Below are 18,417 nucleotides of genomic sequence, written 5' to 3'. Positions count from 1 at the left end.
TCCTGTAACCGAATCAGTTTGTACAGTGATTCACTTCTATTCAGGTCACTAGATTTCTGCCTTTACAGTTCATATATTTTGTAAGTTTTTTCCTCAAGATAATTGTCTCTTTGCAAGATGATGAAATAGCTGACATAGTGATGAACACAAATGATAGTGGTGTAGTAGTTTCGGAGAATGAAGCTCGTGTGTCGGAATGCCGTTCTTCTTCTTCACTAGAAGGCGCGAATGATACACCAGAACAGAAAAAGTTAGCAACGCAGTTACGATGTCAAAATATGGATCAAATGAATACAAGACAACGCCTACGTCAAGTGGGACAGCATGTAGCAAGTAATTCGCCTGGCTCCAGGACCAACAATGCGTGCCACTTCTCGCATTACAAATGAATACTCAGCTGTGAACTTGTTCCTCCCTCCATCAATTCAAAACATTATGTTCACCTGTTCTAATGCTGAAGGAATACGTTAATATAAATATAAATGAAAAAAATAAGATGTTCTTAACCTAGATGCTTGCATAGGTCTGTTTTTAATAGCAACAGTTTATAAGTCACTTAAGGAGAAGCTTGCAGCACGAGTACAAAAGTCACTCAGTTTTCACAGCTACAGTCTCACTAGAAACGTTCAAAAATATGTCAAGGGTTATTCGATTTGATGACCGTGAGACAAGACTACAAAGGCGTCAACAAGATAAGTTTGCCCTCTTAAGGGATATGTGGGAAAAATGAGTAGAGATATTACCTAAATTATACAATCCCAATATGTTTGTTACAGTAGACGACGACTTCTTGCATTCAGTAGAAACTCCTCTTTCTGCCAGCATATGTCTACTAAACCGTCGAAGTATGGCATCAAGTTTTGGGTACTGTGTGAAATGAAACAAATTATGTGTGGAATATTCAGCCATATACTTGAAAACGACCAGGTAGTGCCACTGAAAAGAACCAAGGTTTAAGAGTTGTAACTGCCTTATGGCTTGAAAGGGCATAACATTACCTGTGACAACAGGTTCATCTCCCACGAGACAGGACAAGTGCTAATGAAGAGAAATATCACAATGAATGGAACTGTGCGAAAAATCAAGCCTTCCATCCATCCATAACTGTTGCAACCAGGGGAGATTCTTAATTATACATCAACGTTTGCTTTTACAAACGACACAACGCTTGTCTCAAACATCCCAAAGAAAAACAAATGTGTGATCGTGCAGTGCTCTCTGTACCACGATTCAGAAGTCAGTGATGACACCAAGAGAATGCTACGAAAGGAGCTGTGGACACGCTAGGCAAGATGGTGGTAGATTATACAATAAAGGTAAGCAGATGGCATGTTGTGTTCTCAGATATCATCGACATACCTGCATATGACTCTTATGTACTATGCAAGGCAACTTACCCCCAATGGAAAGGAAACACCCTATAGCCAAAATGATTACTCCTGTAAACTTTTGGCGGACATCTTATTGATGGGGATACGAAAAGACGAGGACATCTTCCAAGAGAAAATGCTGCAAGAGAACCTATAGAGAGAAGAATATCGTTTGATTCTCTGTCTCCATATCGGAAGAAAACGATCCTAGGAGTTAGAAGAGAGGCAGATAATATCTATATGGAAAAGCTGATAACAAAAGTTCAGTGAAATGTGTTGAGTGCAAAAAATTCACTGGCAAGAAACATCTTACTTAAAAATGTAAAAACTACCATTACAAGTTAGGTATAGTGTAGCAAAACCAACGCGCACATAATTGTAATATTCGACTGCTGTATTGTCATAGTATTCTGTTACGCTGTTTGGCTGATTAATATATTAAATTATCTAAATTATCACTTTATTTGTGATTTCAATACACAAATGTGTAAAAGCGTTATCTACAGGAAACAGAAAAAACTGGGCTACTTTGGCCCGAACATCTTAAGTATACACTGATGATGCAAAACATTATGACCTCCTGCGTAATAGCTTGTTTGTACTTCTTTGGAACGAAATACATCACTGATGCTGCGTATCAGGGATCAGACAGTTCGTTGGTAGGTTTGTGGATGTATGTGGCACTAGATGTCTATGCACAGGTCATGTAATTCGCGTAAATAACGAGCCGCTGATTTGCTTACACAGTGATGGCGTCAGATAGCGACCCACAAGGGTTCCACAGGATTTAAATCAAGTGAATTTGTTCGCCAAGACATCAGCGTCATAGCAGAGTAGAGCGGTTGTCGTACTGAGACTCACACAGATATTCAGGTGAAAAATGACAAAGCCGTCGGAGAAGACATTAAGCATGAAAGGATGCAGGTTGTTCGCAGCTGTCAGCGTGTCTTCCATTATTACCTTAAGTCCCATGCAAGAGAAAGAGAAAGTCTCCCACTGCATAAAACTGCTCCCACCAACCTGCGTCCGTGGCGCGATGCACGTTCCGAGCCGCCGTTCACATCGATAACGGCGTTTGTGGAGACGACCATCGACCTATTGCAGCAAAAATGTGATTCACCCAAAGAGCTGATACGTTTTCATTGTTCGACAGTCGAATCCCGATGATCTTGTGCTCACTGCAATCGTAATTGACCATGTCGTTGGGTCAAAATGTGACCACGTAGGGGTGATCTGCTGTGGAGCTCCTTGTTTAATAATGTACTATGAACGGTGTTGACTGGAATACTCTCTTTTAAATTCTAAAGGTGGCAGGGGTAAAATACAGGGAGCGAAAGGCTATGTACAATTTGTACAGAAACCAGATGGGAGTTATAAGAGTTGAGGGGCATGAACGGGAAGCAGTGATTGGGAAGGGACTGAGACAGGGTTGTAGCCTCTCCCCGATGTTATTCAATCTGTATATTGAGCAAGCAGTAAAGGAAACAAAAGAAAAATTAGGAGTAGGAATTAAAATCCATGAAGGAGAAATAAAAACTTTGAGGTTCGCCGATGACCTTGTAATTCTAACAGAGACGGCAAAGGACCTGGAAGAGCAGTTGAACGGAATGGACAGTGTCTTGAAAGGAGGATATAAGATGAACATTAACAAAAGCAAAACGGGGATAATGGAATCTAGTCGAATTGAGTCGGGTGATGCTGAGGGACTTTGATTAGGAAATGAGACACTTAAAGTAGTAAAGGAGTTTTGCTATTTGGGGAACAAAATAACTGATGATGGTCGAAGTAGAGAAGATATAAAATGTAGACTGGCAATGGCAAGGAAAATGTTTCTGAAGAAGAGAAATTTGTTAACATCGAGTACAGATTTAAGTGTCAGGAAGTCGTTTGTAAGTATTTGTATGGAGTGTAGCCATGTATGGAAGTGGAGCATGGACGATAAATAGTTTAGACCAGAAGAGAATAGAAGCTTTCGAAATGTGGTGCTACAGAAGAATGCTGAAGATTAGATGGGTAGATCACATAACTAATGATGAAGTATTGAATAGAATTGGGAAAAAGAGGAGTTTGTGGCACAACTTGACGAAAAGAAGGGACCGGTTAGTAGGATACGTTCTGAGGCATCAAGGGATCACAAATTTAGCATTGGAGGGCAGCGTGGTGGGTAAAAATCGTAGAGGGAGGCCAAGAGATGAATGTACTAAGCAGATTCAGAAGGATGTAGGTTGCAGTAGGTACTGGGAGATGAAGAAGCTTGCACAGGATAGAGTAGCATGGAGAGCTGCATCAGACCAGTCTCAGGACTGAAGACCACAACAACAACATGAACAGTGTGCCCAGAAGCACTTGAGCGTGTACCAGCATTGTGTTCTTCCGGCAGAGATGTCCCATGTCACCAGCTATCCTACTTCATAGAGCAGACGGGGCTCTGAACCGCACTTTCAATGAAGAGTCAGGGATGTCCAACCATTTAGCACCTTGGGGTAATTTTACTGTCCTTCTAACTCTTTCTCTAGATGCTCACGACAGTAGCACGTGAACATTCCACCAGCTCCGCCGTTTTCGAGATACTCGTCCGCAGGCTCTGCGTAATAATAATCTGCCCTTTGGCAAAGGTCCTTATCTCAACGGATTTTTTCATTTGCAGCCCATATCTTCGCTATAGTAATCTCCTGTCCGAGTCTGCTCCGCTTGCATACTTTTGTTGCAGCGTTGCCACCAGGCGGAATCCAACGTCTCGATAGTTAGTGGTCATATTGTTTTGTCTCGCCAGTGTATGTGCAAAATAAACACCGTACTGAGGTTTATTAGTTCCATACAACATTGATAAATGTAAATTTTTTATTTTAGTTTTCCGTTGGATAATCTCGCAGACTGCAGAGAGAATGTATCAATCTGGATGTCAAATTCTTTATGTGAAGATCATAAAACTAGTACGTAATACAAACGAAAATAGCCAGCGCCAGTCACGTCTAACACGTTCGGCCGAACGAGAGAAGTGGATCCACTTGGGCTTTAGTGAGATATTCAGTAGCGAGTGACGTCTGCCTACGACAGCGAATGCGGAACAATGCGCGGTGTCAGTGGCGTTGGCGGCGGCTCCCGCAGTTATTTTAGCGACGGCTGCTCTCCCGGATCGGATTTACGGTTTTCCCCAGTGACACGCACTGAAACTGAGCCAAAACTGGGTAAACCACGGGAGCGAGGAGAGAAGAGGCTGGCCGCGGACAGCCGTCAGCTGGGCAGCTTGTAGCGCCGGGGGCGGCGCAATAATTCAGCCGCGCGGGGGCAGGGGGCGGCGCGCGCTTGTACTGTCGCCGGGCACTGGGGGCTGGGGGCGGAGGCCGGCTTTTCCACCAGACTGTTTAACACTTCATCGTTGTTACAGCTCGGCAGCCGCCTGTAATCGGACTAGGGCTAATTCTGATTGCGCAGCGGAGTGCCAAGAAGTCAGCAAGGGACAGACAGAATTCAGGACTCTCCAGCAGGTAGCCGTCACAGGCAAGGGCTAATAAATCGCAAACACGATTCGAGCTTTATTTTTACATTTAACTGAGAGCGTTGTAATCTGAGATCATCAACCAAACGGAACATATTCATCGGCGCTTATTTTTATAGTTTACAAATCGAATACACAGTAGAATTCTTGTCTTTACCCCGACTAACGCTTATAGCATTTGTTAATTTAGGTAAAGCTTTTGACAACGTTTACTGCAACACACTCTTTGAAATTCGGAATACGAATAAAGTACAGGGACTAAGAGTCTATTTGCAACTTGTACAGAAACCAGGATGCAGTAACAAGAGTCGAAGAACATGAAAAAAAAGCAATGCATGAGAAGGGAGTGAGGTAGGATTAATCAGTAAATTGGGCAAGCAGCAAAGGAAAATATTGAGCAGTTCGTAAGGGGAATTAAACTTCATGGAGATGAAAGAAAATCTTTTAGGCTCGTCAATGGCATTGTAGTTTATCAGACACAGTAAAGAACTTGGAAGAGTAGTTGAATGGTATTGTGTCCGGAGAAAAGGTTATAAGGTGAACACAAAAAAGTAAAGCAAAACTAACAGAATGCAGTCGAAATAAATCAAACGAGCGTGAGCGAATTAGATTACGAAATGACATACTAAATGCAGTTGATGAGTTTTGTTACTTGTAGAGTAAATAATGAAGAAAGGGAAAATAAAATGGAGACAGATTATGGTGAGGACAGCGTTCCTCAAAAATCAGAATTTGTTAATGAATAACATAAATTTATGTGTTGGGAAGTGTGTTATGAAGATAATTGTCCGCAGTGTAGGCATGTACGGAAGTTAAACGTGGACGGTAATTAGTTAAAATATGATGAGAAAAGAATTTTTCAAATGTGGTGTTACAGAAAAAAGATGAGCATTCGATAAGTAGTTCGTGTAGTTAAACTAACTGGAGAAAAACGAGATTTAGGGCACATTTCGATTAAAAGAAGGGATCGCTCGATGGAACACATTCTGAGTGATGAAGGGATGCTCAGTTTGGTAATGGCGGGAAGTGAGGGGTAAAAATTGTAGATGAAGACCAAAGAATGAATACAGTAAGCACGTCCAAATTGATGATGGTTATAGTAGTTACTTGGACATAAAGAGGCTCGTACAGGATAGACTAATGTGGAGAGCCGCAGCCAACCACTCTTCAGTCTTCCGATGGAAGAGTACAACAGCAGCTTCGTTTCTACGCTCTTTTTATTTATTGTTACTTCTTTCCCTCGCAAAGTAGCACTGGAAGCGGTACACTGCGTACATTCATGAAAAATACACGAATACTTTCAAAGACATTAAAACACCACAATATGTACATGTTTTTAAATTATTAAAACGGACGGTTTTAAACAGCGGACTTCAAATAAAAAAAATTATTGTCTTCTAAAGTAATAAAGTATTAAAAGTGTTCTTTTTTAAAATGTAAAAGAAACGGTGCATTTCTCTTGCTCTAAGCTGTAGGAACTAAGCAGCAGGTGGGAGAGGTGGTTGTGAGAGAGTGTTCTGGAAAAGATGTAGTATGGAAAGAAAGAGAAGGACCCCGAACAATTTTTTCCGAAGAGAAAGAAGGAAAGTGAGGAGAAGGGGAATCCTGACATAGAGAGTGGAAAACAGTGTTCCGTTACTGTGTGAAGAATTGGTACATCTCTGAGTACACTGCTTGTCCAGGTAGAGGGAGATGGTTAGGGTTTCGCTGGGAAGACAGTTTGTGTCTTTGGTTGTATGAACTTACTGGTACGGGCGTGGCAGATTACGGGGATGATAGACATGAAGCGAAGGAGTGGTTGGTGTCAAATCTGCAGAAAGTATAGGAAATCCGGAGGTGCTCAGTGTTGAAGAGGAAAGAGACGAAATTAATAATTTCATTTAGGCGTCGAGTGTTGGTGTACCACCATTTCACCCTAACAATTATCGATCGATAATCTTTTACACTTAGTAAATTTTTTGGCTGCCAAATTGAAACTCAATTAATTCTTATTTGGAAGGGAATAATTTCTGTTTTAATCGAAACAGCATATTTTAAATATCAGAAATTAATTTTTTCAGTGTGAAGTACATTAGTGATTCAAAGTTAAATGAAGGTACAACTATGGCAGATTGGCTGTGCGCATCCTCGTATACTGTTTCTTCAAACTGATGATGACGAGTGCTAATAAAGACAGCGATACCCAAACAAAGAGACTACTGTCTTTCACAGTTTGTGAAAAAGTACTTCTAAAATATAACAGTTCAGAATACCTAACATACCATTTCGGACTACAGGATTACCACTTGTGTTCTAAGAACGCAGACGAAATAATACCAGTAACATTGCAACATCCAAAATAACATGCCGAAACCGCAAAGACATGGGGTAATGCAGGAAACAGCAGAAAGGAGAGGACGGACTGCAGAAATGTTTGGTGTTAACTCCACTTCCACGCCCTTCTACCTCTCGATGAAGAAGTCATTACAGTAGGAAGCACAAGTACAGATCAAAAGATAACAAAAAAGGATAACAGATATGTCCTTTTCAAAGGGACCATACCAGCATTTACCTTAAATGATTTAGAAACGTAAATCTGCGATGCAGGGTAAGAATTAGAACCCTATTTACCCTGAAGATCTCTAAAAGGGTATTTTACATTAAACAATGGAATGTTTTGTAGCTATTTTTTGTTATTTACAGCTTGCAATTTGTAAATGTGTAACTGGCGGTCCCGGCGGAGGTTCGAGTCCTCCCTCGGACATGGGTGTGTGTGTGTTTGTCCTTAGCATAATTTAGGTGAAGTAGTGTGTAAGCTTAGGGACTGATGACCTTAGCAGTTAAGTCCCATAAGATTTCACACGCACATATAAGTCGCAATCTCTGTCAAGCAACACTTGTGGAACCGAGACTGTCACATAACATGTAAATTATTTCTAGTTAACCAAGTCACGTCTCTTAAGTACGTTACATTCTGGAATATCTTAGAAAATGGTGTTGGTAAGGAAATTGAACATACTGAATCTGATTCTGGAGTTCTCGCAATCGTGTCTACACTCTTACAAATGATCGAAAATCATAGTGTACCCTGAACAGCTGCTACGTTAAGCCTTTATTATTGCTACCTATTTCGAAAATCACAGATCATCATGCAGCGCAGGAAGTTTTTCAATCACAACATCTTTGTGGGTGAATACTTCATATTCAGTCCCAGTCAATTTAAAGTTAAAAATGCAAAGTGCAAATCATAAATCGAAATACAAAATTTTTAAACATTCTTTGAGAAATTCAAAGTTTCAGTAATACGATATTTCAATGCATCAAACCTATTTATACTTGCAAAGGGTAGTAAAAACATCGATGTCAGACACTGTACCAGTAATACAGGTTTTCGAAACCAACTGTTCGTGGTACAATATGTTTCTCGTTAACTATCGGTGTAGTGTTGGGGCTTTACTTGCTGAAAATAATGTTAAAAAGGAGTTACTGCATTCCACATGGTTGAATGTAATGGCAGGTATCCATTTCAATAATCACGAGAACTGATCTCAAGTTGACAGGGAAACGTTTTTATGTGCAATGGAAACTGAATTACTTTAGAAATGGGGCGATTGTGGATACATAAATGCACTTTCGGCGATAAATACAGCCAACTTGAACAATGCGTGTGTCTTTGTTCAAATTATTTCGTTTATTTCTGCAGCAATAAAATAGTTTTGCGAGTTATATGTGTGCGCTGTCGATTATTTTTGTGAGGTTTCTGAGAGCATATTAAGGGAAGAGTTGTAACCACACACACCTGAAAATTGGACACATGTTCGTACGAACTTTTAACTCTGGATTGTACATATTTCCAGTTCTTTAAATATTTACTGCACCTGCTGATGCAGGCTGTGCAAAAATAATATGATGCGCGAGGAGTTTTGTGGCGGCTACTGTACCGCGGGTAGCCCACTGTAGCAGATTCGAGTTGGAGCGCGCACTGCCCTCTCGAGTAGCTCTAACGCACGCGCTGGATCATCCCCCCGCATCCCAATTATTTAAATTGGGCCATAAAATATGCTAAATGCAGAATCCGCATAGCACCCCCGCTCTGCTCGCTTTATTCCCCTGCGCGCCGAGCGTGAACACTGGTGGTGGATGAGATAAAAAAAAAAAAAAGTAAAAGAAAGAGGGAAGTCCGCTACTGTGGTCACAAGTCCGGCGAGGGTGGGGGAGGTGGAGGGGGAGGTGCACATGGCAAGTCGGCTACCGCTTTGTAATGAAGTGGGGGAGGAGGGGGCAGCACAGCACTTAACGGCAAGCGCCGAGCTAAAAGCCGAGCGTCTGTCCGCATCAGTACTGGAGTCTGCATTCGCGTGACGTCGCCGAGGGTGCCTTTTGATGGGATGCCTCACGATGGCTTCTGAAGGCAATATTCCATCTTTGCAATGGTGATCGACTAAGCTACTGCTTCTAGTGTCGTTTCAAGCATGTTTTCTTTCCACATACTGCACCCATTGTTATATTCGTGTGATTACGATGACAACATTGCTGCCCGAGTAGATAAGCAGCAGCGACATACGGGTCTTCCAAGGAGAATGTAGTAGGACGGGCAGAATAGAAGCGCTGTTGTTGTTGTGGTTTTTTGTCCCAAGACTGGTTTAATGCTGCTCTCCATGCTACTCTGCCCTCTTCAAGCCTCATCATTTTAGAGTGACTAATGCAACCTACATTAATTTTAACCTGTTTACAGTAGTAATACCTTGGTCCCTCTCTACAATATACTGAGGGGACGAAAGTCATGGAGTAAATTCCAATTTTTATTTACTTACACGTCACGTTCATTAGGACCAAATTGAGGTGCAAATCTCCAAGGACATGGAACGTGTCAGTACATGAAATTACAACATAAAAGTAATAACCGATAAAAAAAAATGCTTATGAACCCGAAAAGAGTCAGTCAATAAGTTTAAGTAAACGCAATGAACAATACAAGAAGAATCAGCTTAATTTTTCAAGGAAATCCTCGTCAGAACAGAAGGAGTGACTCATGAGGAAACTCTTCAGTTCGATTTCAAAGCGCGTGGATTACTGCTAAGATTTTTGTATTCGAGTGGTAGCTTATTGAAAATGGATGTAGCAGTATATTGCACATGGGAAAAGTTACCCCAAAATATAATACCAAACGACATAAGCGAATGAACATAAACAAAGTCGACTAATTTTCGTGTCGAACGATCACTCACTTCAGATCCCGTTTGAATAGTAAAAATGGCAGCATTAATTCTTTGAACAAGATCCTGAACGTGGGCTTTCCACAACAGTCTACTACCTATCTGAACACATAGAAATTTGAACTATTCAGTTTCACTAATCACATGCCCATTCTGTGAAATTAAAACGTCGAGTTTTGTTGAATTGTGTGTTAGAAACTGTAAAAACAGAGTCTTACTATGATTTAGCATTAGTTCATTTTCCACAAGCCATGAACTTAGGTCATGAACTGCACTATTTGAGACCGAGCCAATGTTGCACACAACATCCTTTCTACCAAGCTACTCTCATCAGCAAACAGAAATATTTTAGAGTTACCCGTAATAGTAGAGTGTCTATCATTTATATAAATAAGGAACAGGAGTGGCCCCAATACTGATCCCTGGGGCACCCCCACTTGAGTGTACCCCACTCAGACCCCACATCACAGCCATACTCAACATTGCGAATAATGACCTTTTGCTGCTGTTGCTAAGGTAAGAGGTGAACCAATTGTGAGCTACTCCCCGTATTCTGTAATGGTCCAGCTTCTGGAGCAATATTTTGTGATCAGCGCAATCAAACACCTTAGTTAAATCAAAAAATATGCCTAGCGTTCGAAACATTTTGTTTAACCCATCCACTACCTCACAGAGAAGAGAGAATATAGCATCTTCAGTTGTTAAACGACTTCTCAACCACCCAGTTAGCCGCGCGGTCAACCGCATCGCTTTCCGGGTTGGGAAGGAGCGTCTGGTCCCCAGCACGAATCCGCCTGGCGGTCTTGTGTCGAGGTCTGGTGAGCCTGTCAGTCTGTGGATGGTTATTAGGAGGTTTTCCATCTGCCTCGGCGAATGCTGGCTGGTTCCCCTTATTCCGCCTCAGATATACTATGTCGGCGATTGCTGCTGAAACAAGTTCTCCACGTACACGTACACCACCATTACTCTAGCAGGCAAACATAGGGGTTATACTCGTCTGGTGGGGGCCGAACCGCACAATAACCCTAAAAGAATGGTTCAGTGTGGGGCGGCGGAGGGGTGAAGTGGACTGCGGTAGTCGTCGTAGGGTTGTGGACCGCTGCGGCTGCGGCGGGGACGGAGCCTCTCCATCGTTTCTAGGCCCGCGGTTAACACACAATACAATACAATGCAACGACTTCTAAGGCCAAACTGTACTTTTGATAGCAAATCGTATGATATAAAATGATCAATTATCCTTTCATACACAGAGTTTTCAATAACTTTAGCAAAAACTGATGACATAGAAATACGTCTAAAATTATCTACATTATTCCTTTCCCACTTTTTGTAAAGCAGCTTTACTACTGACTACTTTAGTCGTTCATGAAACTGACCTTTCCTAAAGGCCAAATTACAAATACGGCTAAATACAGGGCTAACATGTGCAACACAGTACTTTAATTTTCTGCTAGGCTCTCCGCCACAACCATGAGAGTCCTTAGTCTGCAGTGATTTAGTTATTGACTCAGTCTCCCCCTTGTCTGTATCACAGAGGAGTATTTCAGACATCAATCGCAAACGCATTTGCCAAGAAAGTTATATGATTCCCTGTAGAAGCTAAATTTTTATTGAATTCACCAGCAATGCTCAGAAAATGATTGTTAAATACTGTGCATATATCTGATTTATCAGTAAAAGAAATATTTTTGGTACGAACTGACTTTATATCGTCGATCTTGTACTGCTGACCGGACACTTCCTTCACAACTGACCATTTGGTTTTAATTTTATCCCGTGAATTAGCTATTCTATTTGCATATCACATACTCCTTGCCTTCCTAATAACATTTTTAAGCACCTTACAGTACTTTTTATAATGGGCTGCTGTAGCTTGACTACTGAAACTACTTCTAACATTTTGATATAATTCCCACTTTGTTCTACATGATATCCTTATCCCACCAGTCAGCCACCTGGGCTGCCTATTGCTGCTAGTGCCCCATTTAGAACGTTCTAATGGAAAGCAACTCTTAAAGAGCATGAGAAATGTGCTTAAAAAAGCATTATATTTATCATCTATGTTAACGGCACTATAAACATCTTGCCACTCTTGTTCTTTGACAAGGTTTCAAAAAGTCTCTATTGCTGTTGGATTAACTTTCCTATGTAGTTTGTATGTGACATTTGTTTGAGTACGAAAACCTTTTAGTGTTAAAATTTGTGCATCATCGTCAGAAAGGCCATTCACCCTTTTACTAATAGAATGCCCATCTAGAAATGAAGAATGAATAAAAATATTGTCTGTGTTATTGTTCCCTTTCACCCCACTTATAAGAGTCTGCATCAGATCATATGAATTTTGGAGACCTACCAACATCCTTTTTCTAGCACCATCAAATACAAAATTTATATTGAAGTCACCACATATAACTAATTTCTGGTACTTCCTACAAAGTGAATCAAGAACCCTGTCTAGCTTGAGCAGAAATGCTCTGAAGTAAGAGTTATGGGACCTACAAACAACAAACAGAAATTTGTTTCACTAAATTCAACTGCTCCTACACAACATTCAAATATCTGTTCAGTGCAGTGTGGTGATAAATCTATGGACTCAAATCGAATAACGTTTTTTACATACATACCACTCCCCCACCCCGCAAGGAACTCCTTGAAAAGCAGCCAGCTAATCTGTGTCCTGGTAAACGAAGCCTCTGAAACGTCAAATTATTTAAGTGAAATATCTTGTCGGATCCCATTACGCCCGGCGTAATCCAGCAACTCGACGTGGCATGGACTCAACAAGCCGTTCGATGTCCCTGAAGATATACTGAGCCATGTTGCCCATACAGCCGTCTATAACTGCGCAAGTGCAGCCAGTACAGGATGCTGTGCACGAGGGGATCTCTAGATTGGGTCCCACAAATGTCCTAAGAGGCCCACATCTGGTGATGTTGGTGGAAATCATTGACTCGAATTGTCCAGAACGTTCTTCAAACCACTCACGAACAATTTTGTGCCGGTGACACCGTGACCTGACATTGCTGTTTGAGAACATGAAGTCCCTGAATGGCTGCAGATGGTAGTCGAACATAACCATTTCCAGTCAATGGTCGGTTTATTTGGACCAGAGGACCCAGTCTACTCCATGTAAACACAGCCCATGCATTATGGAGCCACCACCAGCTTGCACAGTGTCTTGTTGACCACTTGTGATTGCGCCATACTTGAACCCTACCATCAGCCCTTACCAACCGAAATCAGGACTCATTTGACGAGACGATGGTTTTCCAGTCGTACAGCGTCCAACCAATGTGGTCACGAGCCAGGGAGAGGCGCTGCAGGCGATGCGCTTTTAGCAAAGGCAGTCGTATCGATCGTCTGCCGCCATAGCCCATTAACGCTATATTTCACCTCAATGGTCGTCGTAACAGGTACGTTCGTCGTACGTTCCACATTGATTTCTGCGGTTATTTCACGCAGTGTTGCTTGTCTGATAGCACTGACAACTCCATGCAAGCGCCGCTGCTCTCGGTCGTTAAGTGAAGGCCGTCAGCCACTGGGTCGCCCGTGGTGAGAAGTAATGCTTCAGGTTTGGTACACTTGGCACACTATTGTGGATCTTGGAATACAGAATCCCCTAGCGTTTTCTGAAGTGGAAAGTCCCATGCGTCTAGCTCCTACCACCATTCCGCGTTCAGAGTCTGTTAATTTCCGTCGTACGGCCATAATCACGTCAGAAACCTTTTCTCACGAATCACCTGAGTATAAATGACCTATCTGCTAATTCACAGCCCTCTTATACCTTGTGTATGCGATACTACCGCCATCTGTATAAGTGCCTAACGCTATCCCATGACTTTCGTCACCTCATTGTATTTATCTGCCTAATGTCTTCCATTACCAAATTGTCGTTTCCTCGATGCGTCAGGATGCGTGCTACCGAAAATCAAAACCTTTCCTCTAAGCAATATATGTTAACACAGTACTTACAGAGTCATAATCAACAAAATAAATGTTGCTGTGCTGTCGTATCTTCTTCCCTAATTCATCATCGATATGCGAACATTATTCTTATTCTTTTAGTGTTCTGGTACTTGACTTATTTTCATTCTTCTTCTTGCTTCTCAATACAATATTATTAAATCTAAATTAGAGGCTCAAAATTTTGTACACTAATTAAAATGAACGTTGGTCATGAGCTAACCAATCTTGTGACACAGAAGACTCGACCGGATGGTGGTGCTACGCAGGTGGGCACCCAAACGGTCATGTAGAGTAATCAAGCGAACTATGGCTTTGCTTGCCCTCTTGCTCCATCACGCACTATCGTGTCGTCCGTGAGGATTTTGGAAATCTTTCTCTCGCGTGAAATTCTGCCTGCCTTTTTCACGCTTCTTAAAATATGTTGTCAATTGTAAAATGCGTGTTTAATTTTTGTGCCCTTTTGGCTAGAAAAACTTCTTTTTCCTTACCATTTAAGCCATAGTCATACGATATCCACTGAGCATCAATTGTGTTGTTTTCTGTCGTAGTGAGTTAATGAACTTGGACTCCTTTAAACTGAGTTAATCTCAAAATATGACTCTTTTGTCGAATGTGTGCGAAAACCTGTTTAGCAGATTACTGTAACCATCACGAATTCAGCTTCATCTCCCAAACTGCGCATAGTGGTCCTGAAGTTTGAGAGAGACAGAAAATTTTTCTGTGTACTCTTAAGCCAACATTTCCTTCTCTTTCATTTAATAAACCTTCTGTGTAGATGTGGGCCACTTCAAAGTATCCCAGATCTATTGTTTTCAATGCTGTAGCTCTCATTATTAATTTATGTTTCAGTTTTTTACAATTATGCATTACGTCTAGTTTGTATTGTAAGAGAGGAAGTATAAACGGAGAATGTGGGGGAATGAAGTCTAAAGTATCAACGTTCGGTAGCTTATAATGAGCTCTTTTCGCTCCTGTGTTTCTCGACGAAGCGAATCCGTATTAACAACTGTCTAGTATTATTGTTATAACAATCTTTAAATTGTAGCAGTTGCATATGGTTAGGTAGACCAATCAATTTCTCATACTGACGCTGTGCTAATCTTAGTTATTTCAATGGATTCCAATCCAGTCAGTAGTCTCATGCGTACTTCAAGTTGTTGATTTTACTCCATCAGTTATAATTCTCAGTGTCAAACATGTTGATATTTCATTTTTTTAGTAGCCGTCAGAAATCCTTCGTTGCCATACGTTAAAATTTCTCATTATGAGGGTTGTGTAGGTACTGCTGAGCATTGTTCTTGAACATTTATATTCACTACCGGCTAATGACTTCACTCTGCTGTACATCTCCCTTTCCACTTTCAGAGCTACTTTTGGATGACAGGGACATAAAGAGAAAATCGGATAACAGGTTTTCCCACGATTTATTTCTATAAGGTTTTCACGTCATCACTCTTCAAGGTGATATATGTGTTGGTTCATTTTGTTGAATAATGGGTTCCCTTTCTATTTATAACGCGAATTAAATTCATTTGCGTACAGGGCGGTTTTTAATTCTTCTGCTGTTGATACGTATGATTCGAGAAAGACAAACATAGTTCAAATAAAGTGATTAAAACACAGTAAAATGGAATAGCTCTTAACAGTATCGACTTGTGAGAGTGGCACTTACGTTTCGCTGTCTCCGTAATGCAGTAGTTCGATACCAGAAGCCACAGAGATAACACTATCCAAATCTTTACCTCGAGCTCTTACATATCACCATTTCTGAATCACTTAACTGGGACTGTACATAATACTGTACAACGAGTAAGAGAAAGTAACTTCGGTTTTTTTAAAAGTATGACTGTAAGTAGGGGAGCCCAGGTGAAGTTCTCACGTTAATTGGTTTCCACCATAAACCTGCTTTCTAGAGGTCTAAAACCAAAACACAAAATGACCACAATATTCTGGGTGATGTGTATGCAGTTTCTAGTTCCTGGTGACAAGTCTGTGACTTTGTGTTTCTGTTGGTTTTTTTTCGCAGCTTTAAGTGTTCATTTATTGATTTAATTAACTCTCATTATTAACTCTTTATTCTATAAAGTCTATATCCCCACGATTTTTCTATTTTCATAATTTATAAAATGTTATTGTGTATCGGCATTGAGGTTAGGTTGAGGGCCTTTCATCCACCTCGGTTTTTGTTTGAAATTTCTTTTCGGGTTTGGTTGTCACAAAAATTTCGGGCGTAATTGTCACATGTGACAACCCATATCAGCAAGTGTTTTCACTAGTTTTCTCGAATTATCATTTCGTAAAACTGCAGTTGGTAATCAAATCAACTGTCGAAATCAAATCAGTTGGGAGGAAATTTCCGAAGATGAAATAGGCAATGGAGAGAGAGTTCAACCTTCCGTCTCCTTTGGATAATTTCCAAACAAAAAGGATTTTTTTATGATGACTTGAAGTAAATAAAGTAATGTCTTCAAGCTGCCGATGTTTACTACTGTTTAACGCAAAACCATCGAAACTGTCACATGCGGGCTTTGCGTGGTAGATACTGTTAAATGTTCTAAGGACCCGCAATGCGCGCACTTTATCTTTTGTAGTAAAACCTTTACCAATCGCTAAAGATTGGAAAAATACAGACAGAAATAACTCCTGAAAGAAAAATGCAGCAGACAGCACTTTTAACATGATATCCAATTAAAAGAAAGCTTAGAGAACTAGCTGAAATGTCTGTTGATAGAAACATCTTATAACAGCGATAATGCAAAACCTATGGAAAGAAGTAAAAAGAACAAGCAACGATAAAACTGAGTCACTGAAGAAGACAATAATGATGAATTAAGTGAGCAGATTGTAACAAGTGCGTTCATGAATTATGCACCGCTCCTGACCATAACTTTCTGCTGCACAATATTGTTTATTCAGGAAACTGCACTCCTGTACGCTTTATTTTCGGTAACCTTCATTTATCAGTTGTACGCAAATGCAGAGTTTAACGAATCTGTGTGGCTGGAGAAAGGACACATCTGTGTACTGAAACAATTTCTATTCAGTTTTAGCAGCTGAGTCTGGCGTGCTTGCCTTGTTAGCACAAAACCACTGCTTTCATAACAACAGGATTTGATTAGTTGAAAAAGTGTTGCATTGTTTTGATATTCATCCTACCGAATTAAAAAGCTTCATAGATATACCATGGTTGTACCAATGAACACAAGTCATGTAATCACTCTAACCATACAATATGTTCACTTCCCTTGTCGTGTTACATCCTGTCTAATTTCCATATTCACTATCCAGAAACTATTCAGTGTTTTTACTCTCAACTAGCTTTTTTCTCATGGGTTTGGACATGTATGAATTTGACACATATAATGAACACACATCCTCGTCCCCCTTTCTGTATCCACCTGTTCCTCCATTTGTCTGTCCACACAATTCTTCAACCTAGATCTATCTGTCTCCTTCTCCCCACTCTCTCTGTCTCTTCGTATCCTCCTCCCCCTCACATTTTCTATCTTCTCCATCACCTCTCTCTGACTTCCCCCATCCCTCTGACCGCATCCCCTCCCTCAGTCTCTTTCCATCTCGTCCTCCCCCTCTTTCTTTCTTACCTGCTTCCACCCCTCTACAACTTCCACATGCCTCACACATCTCCCCTTGTCCCCTCTCTCTGTCCATATCCTCTACTCCCTTGCTTTGTCAATCCCCTCCTCTATCCATTTCATTATGCCTCCAGACATGCTCTTCAGTACAAGCAGGTCGCTACTACTACCACAACCTCCCTATTGACTTGAAGATCATTTGTTTTCTCCTGAAGCACATACCACCATGCAGAGTAGGTAGTTAAAGCATGCCAATACTTCTCCAACAAAACACACCTGTCGTGCAGAGTAGCCTACATGTTGGGATCCAGGAAACAATTTCTTCCCCCTGGCATGTATGCTGTCCTGAAAAGCAGATTTATTTGGCACGCTGATACAGTTCCAACACATCATGTGGCGGATGGAAATCACACGTTTTTTCCCATATCTATGTACCAAATTTAGCTGAAACTGACCCAGAAGTTTGGGAGGAGATCCTAGATATAAAACATACAGTCTGTTTTATGCATATAACAGATTTCTACCTTTCTCACAAATCTTTAGTCATACCCAAAATTGCCTCTCAGCTCCAGAAGTATCATGCTTTTGACGTCTTTCTCTGTCATATAATTTAACATCAGAACATTTTTCTTGTACCTTCATTTATATTTGAACACAACTGACCATTGTATATGTCACTAAAATTTTTGTTTATAAATTTTGAACTGAATGTGTGGGCTACCAGCCTAATTATATGTTAGTTCTCCTACTTACCCACTCAATCTAACTTTGCAGTAAAATGAAATTTTCACTTT

At 40.9% G+C, this 18,417-nt stretch overlaps 1 protein-coding gene across 1 annotated transcript in view; it reads left to right on the top strand.

Annotated features, from left to right (window-relative positions):
- The window catches only part of LOC126199446 (uncharacterized), a 90,307-nt gene that overhangs the window by 40,877 nt on the left and 31,013 nt on the right, over nucleotides 1-18,417 (top strand). The gene's annotated exons all lie outside the window — the stretch shown is intronic.

This window comes from Schistocerca nitens, chromosome 8 (genome assembly GCF_023898315.1).
Source record: "Schistocerca nitens isolate TAMUIC-IGC-003100 chromosome 8, iqSchNite1.1, whole genome shotgun sequence".
Taxonomy (NCBI): Eukaryota; Metazoa; Arthropoda; class Insecta; order Orthoptera; family Acrididae; genus Schistocerca; species Schistocerca nitens.
Note: the sequence above shows the minus strand (reverse complement) of the source record. Positions and strands in the feature narration are given on the sequence as shown.